Source organism: Carcharhinus amblyrhynchos, unplaced genomic scaffold (assembly GCF_965287045.1).
Source record: "Carcharhinus amblyrhynchos unplaced genomic scaffold, sCarAmb.v2.hapA scaffold_38, whole genome shotgun sequence".
In the NCBI taxonomy this organism is placed as follows: domain Eukaryota; kingdom Metazoa; phylum Chordata; class Chondrichthyes; order Carcharhiniformes; family Carcharhinidae; genus Carcharhinus; species Carcharhinus amblyrhynchos.
The window spans coordinates 7,120,152-7,132,168 of record NW_027649779.1 but is presented as its reverse complement, the minus strand read 5'-3'; the positions used below and the strand labels follow the sequence as shown (position 1 = coordinate 7,132,168).

The window sequence follows — 12,017 nt, the reverse complement described above, 5'->3', positions numbered from 1 at the left end:
AGAAACCCATTAAATTCTGTTGGAGCCTGAACAGGATGGGAATAAGTGCTCGGTGTCAAAATCGAACTTTCCTGTCAGTGCGTCAAAAAGGAGTTTATTATTTTCCAGCAGACATTTGAGAGTGATATCAGAGCAATGAAAACATGCCTTTAACATCGAGGTTCGGATAATGTTGAACAACAAAAAGAAATCAAGGAATGCTCCAAAGCAGACATCAGAAAGCTAAAATTTGACTGAATGTTTCCGCCCGGTTTTAAACCGGGGACCTTTCGCGTGTTAGGCGAACGTGATAACCACTACACTACAGAAACAGCTTGAAATACACTAGCCCAAATCAGCCTGTCTGCAATGTTCAACTGCGCTGTGTTGCTGCAGGTTCCGATGGTTAGACTGAGAGCCCATGCCACTGAATTCAGGAAGATAACCGTTACTTTCAATCTGATTGTACAACTTATCCCCAACATCAACATTTAAAAGTGTCAGTCTCGAAAAAATCTAAGGGAGCAATGATTTCTGCCCATTTATTAATGCGTTATTTTCATCTTCTTTCGAATAATCTCAATCCATTATACTCAGTAATAAAAGGAAATTACTCGGTTACTGGAATCGGAAACGAAAAGGGAAAATTCTGGCAAGTCTCACAAGGACTGGCAGCAACTATAAGGAGTGAAAGGGGCTGACATTTCGAGTCCAGATGACATCTTGTCAACGCTCATTGTACAATTGTACTCTGTATATGTTTCAATATTTAGTTTCAGGGCACTCTGGGGGAATTCCCCTCCTGCACATGCGCCCAGGCAGTTACCTTTTAATCTTTTAATATGTTGAATCTTGATGATTATTATCCACATCCTCACCCGTCAGACTTTCGGTTTCTTCTCCATTCGGGAACATTTTTGTTATTGCGTCTATTTTTCAATCACTCCAGCGCGATGCGCTCTGGGAAAATACTACAGCACATGCGCGGTTCCGCCACCTGCCTCTTTATAAAAATATGTATTTTATTTAATTTTAATTCCGCTCCTGGCGGGATTTCCGGGGCGGAATTTCTCTCACTTTCTACATATCTGAACCGTCGCTTTTTCCTCGGCGGGAGGTGGGACTGAAGGTGACGTCACGGCAACATGGCGGCTGGCCCCGCCTCTCTACATGACCCGGATGTTCCGCCAACGAGCAGCGGCCGGGCAGGAGTGGGCAAGAGGTGATACTGGGAGGAGCAGCGCCCTGTCGAGTTACTGCGACCTCTGGTGGTCAGGAAGGGAAATAGCAGCAGCGCAGTCTCTGCCCAAAGGCTTCCCCAGTTCAGCTGCTCAGAGACACTGGGAACCTCTTCAACTGGAAACTTCAGTTTCTCACATTCACCCCCTGTGTTCAGTCATTGTTTAATAGACAATCTCTGTAGTGAAATCAGAAACAACTTGTTCACATTTAAGGGGGTGGGATTCTGGACCATTCTGCTCAAAAGGCTCTGCTCGCCTTGAAATTTCAATTGAAATGTTCAAGATGAGAATTTGTCGATACAAGTCATGTTGCATGTGGAACGCTCATGATGCCACAATAAGATCAGTACAGGCATCTCAAAGGATTGTGTGACTGGAGAAGATGTCAGAGATGGAGTGGTTAAATACAGAGCTACAGGGTCTGAAGCTCAGTTTTTGGTAAAGAAAAATGGCAGTATAAAGAACAAAGAAAATTACAGCACAGGGACATGTCCTTCGGCCCTTCAAACCTTCACTGACCATGCTGGCCGACTTAACTAAAACCGCCTATACTTCCGGGACCATATCCCTCTATTTCCATCCTATTCACGTACTTGTCAAGTGACTTAAAAGTCACAACTGCATTCGCTTCTACTATCTCTCCCCGGCAGCGAGTTCCAGGAACCCACTACTCTCTGTGCAAACAATCTGCCATGTCCATCTCCTTTAAACCTTGCCCCTCGCATGCCTTCATCGCCCGCGTCATTTTGTTGCTGAACATTATCTGAATCTCGATGTGACACCCATAGTACCTTCGCTCTGGCCTCGGCCTCAAATGCTTTGTGTCAAATAAGAAATGATAAATTCCTGATGCATTGCCAGGAAAGAAACGTTCCTATTTTGACACCTGCACATATCAGCAATCATCAAGTCTACAAGACAATTTAATAGGTTTAGGTGCAGACTAACATAGTTAATCAACATCTGAAACATGCTAGGGTGAGGGAAGTCTGTATGATTTCGGTTTGGTGCTGAATATTATCAGAGACTCGATGTTACAGTCAAATTATCTTTGCACTGACCTCAGCTTGAAATGCTTTCTCCAAAATCAGAAATGCTGAATTTTATGAAAAATTTTACAAAATAGTGTAAATCCTCTAAGCCATGTTGAATTCTGTCCAACATGTATTCGAGTTTAGCATTTATTTAATTTTTTTCCCGGAAAAAAAATAAGTTAAAATAGTCGGTTGCTGTTCATTAGCAATTTCCTAACATTACTTTCTCCAGGGAAGCTGAAAATGTGCTTGCCAGCAATTCTCTGAATAAGTATAAAGCTATTAAATAACTTTTTTATCGAAAGTAACAAGGAACTCGAGAACATCATTTCAAGGATTGCACTGAGCCATCAAGGAATCTTCTGATCTGTCGTCAGCCGCGTTATCCATTGCGCCACTGGCCCATGTAGGAAAGTGGGATAGTTGTTACATATTAGCTCGACATTTCGAAAGTTGCAGGCACAAGAATTGTCGAAAAGTTTGCATTTACTTGTGAAGAAAAGGTCCATTATTGAGATTGGCTTTATTCATTTAATATCATCCCTAATTGCCCTTGAATTGAGTAACAGCAGGAATTAGGAATTGGTGATAAATTTCAACGAAACACCCTTCAGCCAATCTATCATCTGTATTTGCAAATTAAAACAAGGTTCCACCGAGATTTGAACTCGGATCGCTGGATTCAGAGTCCAAAGTGCTCACCATTACACCACGGAACCCAACATGAGGTCAGAACCTGCAAATCGTGGATCAATACTTGTGCCACTTTGAACAGCAGGGAGAAATATCAGTCCCGTGGCACATTTCATATTTATATTTTCCTTGCTGGTTTCTCCTGCAAAAATGAGTAGGCTCCCTTCCACTGCATTAAATTTCACTGTAACTGACCACATTCAAACACCAATGTTTGCATCGAAATGACATAAACCTCACTGCAGTAAATCGACTGAAGAACATCAGCTTATCACAGCTCTGCTTTCATCACACTGGAAGCCAATGTGAAAATATGAACATATTCAAACCTTAACATACAGGAACGAGTGTGTGAGTGCGGACAATTGGCGCTGTGCACATTCCTGTAACCAGTATCTGGGAGAATCAGGCAGGTGGGATCCTGGTGGTCTCGTGGTTCGGATTCATTGCTTTCAGATGTCGCAGACTGGCCTCGACATATGAAGATTTAATGCATTTTTTAACGTAAGAGTAAAAAGCTTTGGGGTTTTCCTTTATCCGACTTGCCAAGGACTTCTCGTGCCCCCTACTAGCTCTCCTAAGCCCTATTTTTTAACTCATTCCGAGCTAACTTGTAACCCTATATCGGTGTTATCAAGTGTTGAAAGTGGAAGTTTGGCCTGGTATCGCACTGGGTACCAGCTTTGAAGAAATGTAGTAATTTAAAGCTTTTGCAGAATGGCATGATGCATATTGTACTGATATGAGTTGACTGTAAGAGACAGTGTGCAAATGATTTGAACACGTTTTAACTGTGTTTAGACTGATGTGGTGAAAGCAGAGGCATATTTGGGAGAATGAGGCTGTGTGAGAGGGGGATTGTTGCAGAGTGCTTGTGTTTTGGAGGAAGGGCGAAAGTTTGAGATGCGGTTGTGAATGAAAGGAAGGTGTTGAACAGCATGAGAGGCTTGTGCGATGCTGCGTGTGAGATTTGAGTGAGAGCATTTGTGGGCATTTGGGGAACGAAAGGACAAAGTAAGGAATTACAATGCTGCTGAGTGTGAAGGAAGAAAGAGCATGTGGGGGTATCGCTAGCAAGAGGAGCATTGGTGGCTCAGTGGTAGAATTCTCGCCTGCCACGCGGGAGGCCCGGGTTCGATTCCCGGCCAATGCAAGGCTTCTTCTATCCCCGTTCACTCTAGATGTTGAATCGAATCTCCTGCCAATTTTGGGGGAAAACAAGGGAAATATTCAGTCTTGGAAGTAAATCTTAAGGGAAATAGGTCACAATATTGGGAAGGAGGTGCAGTTGTGAATGGTGTTACTGATGATTGAGTGGAAAATATTGGATCTTTGGGCTACTGGTGGTTAGTTGAATTCCTGCCTGTGGTAAGAGACATGGATTCATTTTACCTGCCCGTTCACAGGAGAAACACACTCCAGCAGTGCTGCAGGATCAACGGAACTAAAGAGACTTGTATAGAATTGTAAACAGTGCCGTCATGCTGCAGTTCTGGAACAGGTTTTCAGAAATAGAATTGTGGTCACTGACACACTAGTTTAGAATATATTTAAGTGTTGTTGTCTCAGTCTCTGTGGCGCAATTGGTCAGCGCGTTCGGCTATTAACCGAAAGGTTGGTGGTTCGAGACCACCCAGGGACGGATTTTTGCTATTTTTCTCACTATCAGCATTCACGGGTAAACAGTTGCCTTCTTCAACTCATTGAAAAGTTTGGAACTACGAGAGAGAATTTGGTAGTCTACAAGCTGAGACATTGTATATACCTCTGATTCTGTGTGTGCCCTTGTATCTTTCGAGTTACGAGGATCTCTATGTGTCTGCGCCTGAATCTTGGTGTATCTGAATCTAGTGTGCCCCTACATCTATATGTGTCCCTGAATCTGTGTATGCCCCCCTGTTTCTCTGTAGGCTCCAATGTGTGTGTGTGTGTGTTCCTGTAAATGTCTGATTCTTTCTGCTTTTTTTAAGATTAAACCGTGAAAATGTCTGACAAACGAATTGCAGAGGGCAGAAATGTTTACCCAAAAAGATTCTGAATTTGATTAACGTCTGATAACTGCCTCGAATGTACAATTTGAAGTTTCAAATAATCCCAACTTCAATCTCCAGACATTATCTCCCAATGGGAAATGAAGAACACGATTTATCTGCGGTGCCTGGTTATAAAAAGGGCGAATACGCCAGCCGAGATCCTTCTACAAACTCCAATCTCGGACAATATCGTTCAATATTCATATTTCAGTAACCGGTTCGCAGGCTCACAAGCACCAGCGCCTGCAGTCGCTGTTGTGCGCCAAAAGATGGTGCTGTTGTATCATTTTAATCACAAGATAGTGCAGCAGGTTTGAGAAAATATTTGAGGAAATTTTATTTCCCTGTTTCCATGGAAAGGGAGCAATTAGTAAAGCAATGGCATTAATATCCCTGTCAGTAACATTCACAGGGAAATCTGGCCGAAGGATAGTGAATTTAATACTTGTGTTCATATTTACCTTCCGGCGAGTGAACATGTCGATTACCAGCTAATTATTGTATAACCTTACATTTTAGTGATTTAAAGATTTGTCTATTTTCTCATCCAGACATTATCAAATAATATTTCATTATAATTGGACACATGTCTCTTTTTTGCGGGATTTTCCATTCCTCGGCGCTCATTTTTTTTCCTTAGTCCGTTTAGAAATCCAGCCGATCCCTGCCTCTATGTTATGTTTTGTGTATATTTAAAATGTAGTTGCTTGTTATAATTTTTGACTTCAGCACAATTCGAGCTCTAAGTCACTCTGATCTATAATAAACACTGCAAATTGCATGAGCGCCTCAAAATGACTAACTGTGCACTGATTTGAGTTATTAGCTCATTGTACCAATCTCACTGTCGAATGCTGACACAGGATTTTATTAAATGTAATCGCAGACAATCCAATTTTCTGTTCCGAGCTGCAATCTGACTCTGAATGTAACTCAATGGGAGTTTGGGGCTAGTATTTCATGGACATTATCATCTCAGTATCCATCAGAATTTCCCATGTCCTCCGCACCGCCCCCCCCACCCCACTCCACGCCCCCAACGCCTCCCTCCCCCGCAACATCCACCCCCCCCCCCCCACCCCCATAAACGCCCCCACCCCACCCCCGGCCGCAGACCAACACCATTTATCAATCTCGATTCCACGTCTTCAGTTCACCATCATTAGTTTTAAGAGTGACATTTATCAATCAGTTGGAGCGATGGAGGCTGAGAGGGCGGGGCTAAATACGCGGGGGTCCAGTAAGGTTTCAGAACTGGTGGAGTCACCAACTCCCACCCACTTTGACACGGTGCTACTCCATTCTGGAACGGGATTGATGATAAACTGTCAGCTAAACAGAACATTATACTCACCATGCAATCAGTTTCTGGAGGTGAATGTATTTGAAAGCAAAGGAAGGGAATATCATTCACTGCAGATGATAGAATGACTGTGTGACTATATCTGTAGTGACAGTGACCTGGGATGAATCAATGGAGACGGTAATGATGATCAATGAGATACAAATCTCAGATATCACAGCAGAACTTGAAAAGCTCATGTTGTTCAGCAGATTTTCCAAAAGAAGCTATAGAAGAGGCAGAGGCTACGAATGATCTTTGAGTGTGCTGAGCTACAGTGAAATGTAGTGGAGTAGAATGTATTATTATTCATTTTGACAGGAGGAAGCAGCAAGGGGAATGTAAATATAAATTGCCGGGATTGGGCCAATGGGTTTATTTTGTTTCTCCAGGTAGTTCGAACTGGCACAATGATCGCTCCTGTTTTCCATCAGGAAAGAATTTCAGCCCCTCCTAAATCTTGTGCTGGTCGGCAGCGATAAAATCTACATTCCCTAACCGGGAATTGAACACGGGCCGCGGCGGTGAGAGCGCCGAATCCTAACCACTAGACCACCAGGGAAGGTGCGAGCAGCTGTCTTCATCTGACCGATACATTGCAACGTTTTTCAAATTCTCCAGAACGGCTTGTCGAGGGAAAACAAATTGTTTGATCGAACAGGAATGACTCCTTCAGCCAACAACAAATAACTGCAGATGCCGGAACTTAAAAAAAGAAACTTAAAATGCTGGAAAATCTCACCAGGCATGACGGCATCTCTGGAGAGAGAATGTAAGACAATGTAATTGAGTCTAAACTGCCCTCTGAAATGGCCCAACAACATAGTTAGTTCAGTGGGAAATAGGGATGGACAACAAATACTGACAATGAAATCTATATTGTGTTAGCAGCATTTTATGAAAGAATTAATAATTTTCATTTTGTTTCATTTCATGTCAGACAGGGTGACATATTCGGGGCTCTTATTATTTAAAACCTCAGCCCTTTAACTATTTAGACACTTATGGTTCAGTCAGAGAAAAGTGATCCACTATGATCCAAAACAAGCAATTTTAGTTGCTGCAAATCCCACCTCAAAACGGAAAATGTTGGAAGATTCATCAGTTTCAACAGCTTCTGTGGAGAGGGAAAGAGAGGGAATGATACAGGTTGCTGACCTTTGACCCTAACTGGAAGAAATTGATGATTTAATGGTTTACAAACAAATACAGAGTCAAGGAAAATAGAGAGGGAGAGGAGGAAAGAACAAATAGTCTTTTGATAAGATGGAAGGCTGGAGTGATTGAATTACAATGGAGATGATTGTTGTTTCCACTGACACAATCTCGCAGATCTGGGTTTAAATCTCATAATAAATGAGAACAAAACCTCTCGCTGAGTTCAGCGCTAAACTCACCGCCTTCCAGTTATCTGGAGGCAGTTTTCATTCACAACGGTGAGACGAACAACGTAGAAAGGAGAGAGAGAGTCAGTTTCAGCCTTGACACTTCTGGGGGAACGGAGATCTGGAATTCACCCAGGAATGAGTCAAAGTTCAATAAAAAAAAGCCCAATGTGGGGCTCGAACCCACGACCCTGAGATTAAGAGTCTCATGCTCTATCGACTGAGCTAGCGGGGCACATGGATTATGGGGCTTTCCGTAACCTAAAATGCATGGAGAGAATATGGCTTTTCTATTTGGTGTCTCAGTTTGTTCAGATTTCAACGTTTACATTGAATCCCCAAAGTTTCTATCCATCCCTCTCAGTCATCAATTACATCAATCACATCTTTCAATCCTTAGCTTCACCTTTCCCAAGCATTCCAAACTCCTCTTACATCATTCACCGTATTTTTCCTTTGTTCTTAATATTTTAGCCAGGGGAGGGGCCGGGGGGGAAACCCTCTCAAGATTTTCATGTCACACTGTTTCCCTATTTCAAATTTTTCAATAAGATCATCTCTGATTATTCTAAACTCCAGAGCGAACAGACTCATCCCACTGAATCTCTCCTCTCAGGAGAAACACAGAAATCAATCGCCCCACAGCGTCTGTGAAGGGAACAACATCTAAATCTTCCGGCTGGATGAACTGGCCTCGGAGCTGGAGAAGTCAGAGATGTAACACTAACGATAAACTCTGAAGAACATAATGTCAGATACACAACATACATGTCAGATACACACACAGCACACATGTCAAATCACGTCACTTTCAAGTTGCGTCTTTTAACTTCCTGCTCTCCACCTCAGACATTTCCCCATTCATCAAAAATCTCCCACCTCAAACCCCATCCTGCTCGTCAATCCACTGATAATGTTACTAGTGCCGCAATCTGCTGGTGGTATTTGGCTCCATAGCTCAGTGGTTAGAGCACTGGTCTTGTAAACCAGCGATCGCGAGTTCAATTTTTGCTGGAGCTTCCACGCAAAGTTTAGCTAACATAAACTGTAGGAAAAAGCAGTGGACTTGTATCATAACTGAAATGAAGCAGTAATACTCCAGCTTTTAAGAAAGTTCACCGTTAGAAAAAGCGAGAGGAGGACAAACGGAAGAGAGGGCTTGGATCTCTCTTAACGCCCCAACTTCTATGGGCCACCAGAAGGTTCTCGGTTTGAAGGAGATCACCTAGTTACGAGGGCCAGCGCATCCTTTGAATTAATTCTCATGGAAATATAAACAACGTTGAGTTAGGTCCATTATATGAGATTAAAAGTGATAATTTGTGACATGTGAATGGCAGAGTTCAGGAAATTTCAGCCACTCCCACTCAGAATTGGATTTGCGTTTCATAACGCCACCGAATGTACAAATACACGTGTTAAATATACATCTCCAATCTCGAGTCACTATCTCCCACGGGAAAGAGAAATAGAATTCCTGTGCAGTGACTGCTGATAAAATGGCAAACTGACCAGCCGAGCTCCTGTTGGAAAACTTCAATCCCGACAATTTTGTCCAATACCCACACTTGAGCAACTGGTTGCCAAGTGCAGACATCCAGCTACTGAATGCAGACACATGAGACCAGCGCTGCGAGTCGCCAGCAGATGGTGAAACTGGATCACTATAATCATGTTTGCAGTGAAAAAGGTTTTCAGAGTTTTTTTTTAAGGGTAGGAAAAAGTGAATAAAAAGTCGTTTACATATTTTTCCAGTAACTTACGGCGTGGAATGGTTATGAATAGAATACTTAGTTTGTTATTCCTGCTAATAAAGATGTCTGTTTTCGGCTAATCATTCCATTACATTCTATTTTATTATTTTAAATACTTGTTCAGAATTCATTTAAAAAATATTCGACAGGTTTACCATGAGTGAAAGCGGTTTCTACTCATCTCAAACCTAAATGCATCCTAAGACTGTGATCCCTTGTTTTAGACCCCAACCAAAGGAAACATCTTGCATCCAACCTGTCCAGCCCTGTCAGAATTTGAGTATCAATACAATCCTCTCATTCTTCTAAATTCCAGTAAATTCCAGTTATAACAACCATTTATGGACGAAAAGGGATTGGTATAGGCTAGTGGGTCATTGTTTTTGTAACTGGTCGGCGCAACATCGTGGGCCGAAGGGCCTGTTCTGCGCTGTAATGTTCTATGTTCTATGTTCTATAACTGAAGATAAATCTATTTTTGCCCGAATTTTTCAACAATTATTTACTTTTCAGACCCTTCACAAACAAAGACCAACCTTGCTTATATTCTGTTCTATGGGGAAGATTTGCAACCACCTTTGCCAAATAATCCATTCATCCATGAATCTCTACTCCAATCTGTTCAATTCACCATTGCTAAATCCAATAATGAATACTGTGCAAAGTGGGCAGGACTGTTTGGGCTGAGTGTCCAGCTGAATGGGAGGGTGGGGATGTGGTGAGGTGGGGTGGAACTGAGAAGAGAGTTCACGGGGGTTGAGTTTTGAGATTCATTTCATTGAGGGAGTTGTGTTGCTGCTGAAGTGAAATGCAAACATTCGCTCAAGTTAAGAGAATGGTACAAAACTGGAGGTCAACATGATGTCCCGGCTGGTTCATTAGTATTAGCTGATTTGAATCCGGATTTTTTCTGGACTCAATTCATTTTTTTTATTTGTTTTTACAATTTCAATACACGTTTTAATCAGAAATGGTGACATAAAATATGTCTACACTGTGTATGTTTCACTGAGATATTGTTTTGTGCAGAGCACGAGATAATCACCCTGTTCTAACGAAAAAAAACGTTTATTCTGTAAGTAATTTCACAATTGCAGTAAATGGAGATCTGGTCACATTCTTTAGATCCTCTCTGAATTGTGTCTGGGTCACTGCGTAAATGTATGTATTGGTGCAGCAACTCAGAAGTTGGAGCATAAATCCTAATTCCTGCACAAATGCAGGAATATAGAAATGAATTAAGTTTACATTATATAATCGTTGACAAAAGGAGTGGATAAGTAAGACTGACCATAGTAGGATAAAATTTCCTGATAGAGCAAACAGTAAGATAATGGATTTTTTTCTCTTCACTGTCTCTGGGTCCTTTGAACTATCCATATGCTTGTGGCTCTGAAGTCTCCTGCGGAATTTGGTCGACCCTAGAATGTGTTTAATGGTGAAAGCATTCAGCAACAGAATCAACAAAAAAGGAACGAATGGTGTTAAAATATAATGCAGATTTTCAACTGCTCCCCATACTGCAGAATAGAGGGCATCAAAGTCTACATTACAAAAATGGGGAGTATTCCGAATCGCATATCTATCACCATACATGAAATACCAGAAAATGTTCTTTACACTGAATAGCACAGTCACAGTTCCGAGAACTACTGTTGCAGTTTTCTCAGTGCAGTATTTTATTTTCAGCTTCTGACAAGTAATAGCCACAAATCGATCAAAGGTGAAAGAGACAGTGAACCAGACAGAGCAATCAGTGACTGCATAAAGCAGCACAGCATGGATATTACATATTTTAATATGGTAAATGATTAAAAATTCAAACTTAATGAGGATTTGCCTCAGTATGACATCGATGATAACGACCAGTAGATCCGCTGCTGACATGGAAATGAGGTAACGTATCACACTTTTGGAAAGACCACACTTTCCTCGCGACAGGATAAGAATCGTCAATACATTCACTGTAAGGAAGAGAAACACAATTTACTCGTATTTTAGACTGAGCACAAGAGAAGCAATCTCTCAGGATCCTCGGGAACAGCTGAAACATTTTTATTAAATCCACCTCAGAATAGGCTGAGTTCACCTATTCTGCTCGAGACAAAGTTCACAGCAGAAAAGCCCCGCAATGATGTAGCAAGAAGCCACATTCACCAGTTAATAAAGTCTCCAATTTGCTGCCTTCTTCAGATTTGTATATGGGGGACACAATGGTGTCAGGAGGTTTGGAGCAAATATTTCTGGTCTGGATGACTCTGCTTTGATTGTGCTGAAGACTGTGCAGTTGAAGATGTTGAATCAGCTGATTTGGAATTGGCTGTGAATCATAATACTGGAAATCATGTTACATAACGACGGCCATACAGTGGAAAGATTGAAAGTGAATGTCAGGTAGTGTGAGGATAGCTGTGTGGCAAGGAAAAATGTTTCCAGTGCGTTCACAGCTACAAACATGAAAGTTACACAGAATAATATCAATAACTGGGTAACATAGACAAGGACAATGAACACAGAGAAATATGACTTACCAGTGACACCAACTACAGCAAGGAA

The 12,017-nt window shown here is 41.8% G+C and overlaps 7 non-coding genes across 7 annotated transcripts; 3 read left to right on the top strand and 4 right to left on the bottom strand.

Moving 5' to 3' along the window:
- Window positions 1-238: 238 nt before the first annotated feature.
- On the bottom strand, window positions 239-311 carry trnav-aac (transfer RNA valine (anticodon AAC)). The gene has a single exon. It is a non-coding gene; the product is annotated as a tRNA-Val (tRNA).
- Window positions 312-2,901: 2,590 nt separating this feature from the next.
- On the bottom strand, window positions 2,902-2,973 carry trnaq-cug (transfer RNA glutamine (anticodon CUG)). Its single transcript has one exon. It is a non-coding gene; the product is annotated as a tRNA-Gln (tRNA).
- A 1,056-nt stretch (window positions 2,974-4,029) lies between these two features.
- On the top strand, window positions 4,030-4,100 carry trnag-gcc (transfer RNA glycine (anticodon GCC)). Its single transcript has one exon. It is a non-coding gene; the product is annotated as a tRNA-Gly (tRNA).
- A 415-nt stretch (window positions 4,101-4,515) lies between these two features.
- trnan-auu (transfer RNA asparagine (anticodon AUU)) lies at window positions 4,516-4,589 on the top strand. The gene has a single exon. It is a non-coding gene; the product is annotated as a tRNA-Asn (tRNA).
- A 2,223-nt stretch (window positions 4,590-6,812) lies between these two features.
- trnae-cuc (transfer RNA glutamic acid (anticodon CUC)) lies at window positions 6,813-6,884 on the bottom strand. The gene has a single exon. It is a non-coding gene; the product is annotated as a tRNA-Glu (tRNA).
- A 985-nt stretch (window positions 6,885-7,869) lies between these two features.
- Window positions 7,870-7,942, bottom strand: trnak-cuu (transfer RNA lysine (anticodon CUU)). The gene has a single exon. It is a non-coding gene; the product is annotated as a tRNA-Lys (tRNA).
- A 712-nt stretch (window positions 7,943-8,654) lies between these two features.
- trnat-ugu (transfer RNA threonine (anticodon UGU)) lies at window positions 8,655-8,727 on the top strand. The gene has a single exon. It is a non-coding gene; the product is annotated as a tRNA-Thr (tRNA).
- The last annotated feature ends 3,290 nt before the right edge of the window (window positions 8,728-12,017 follow it).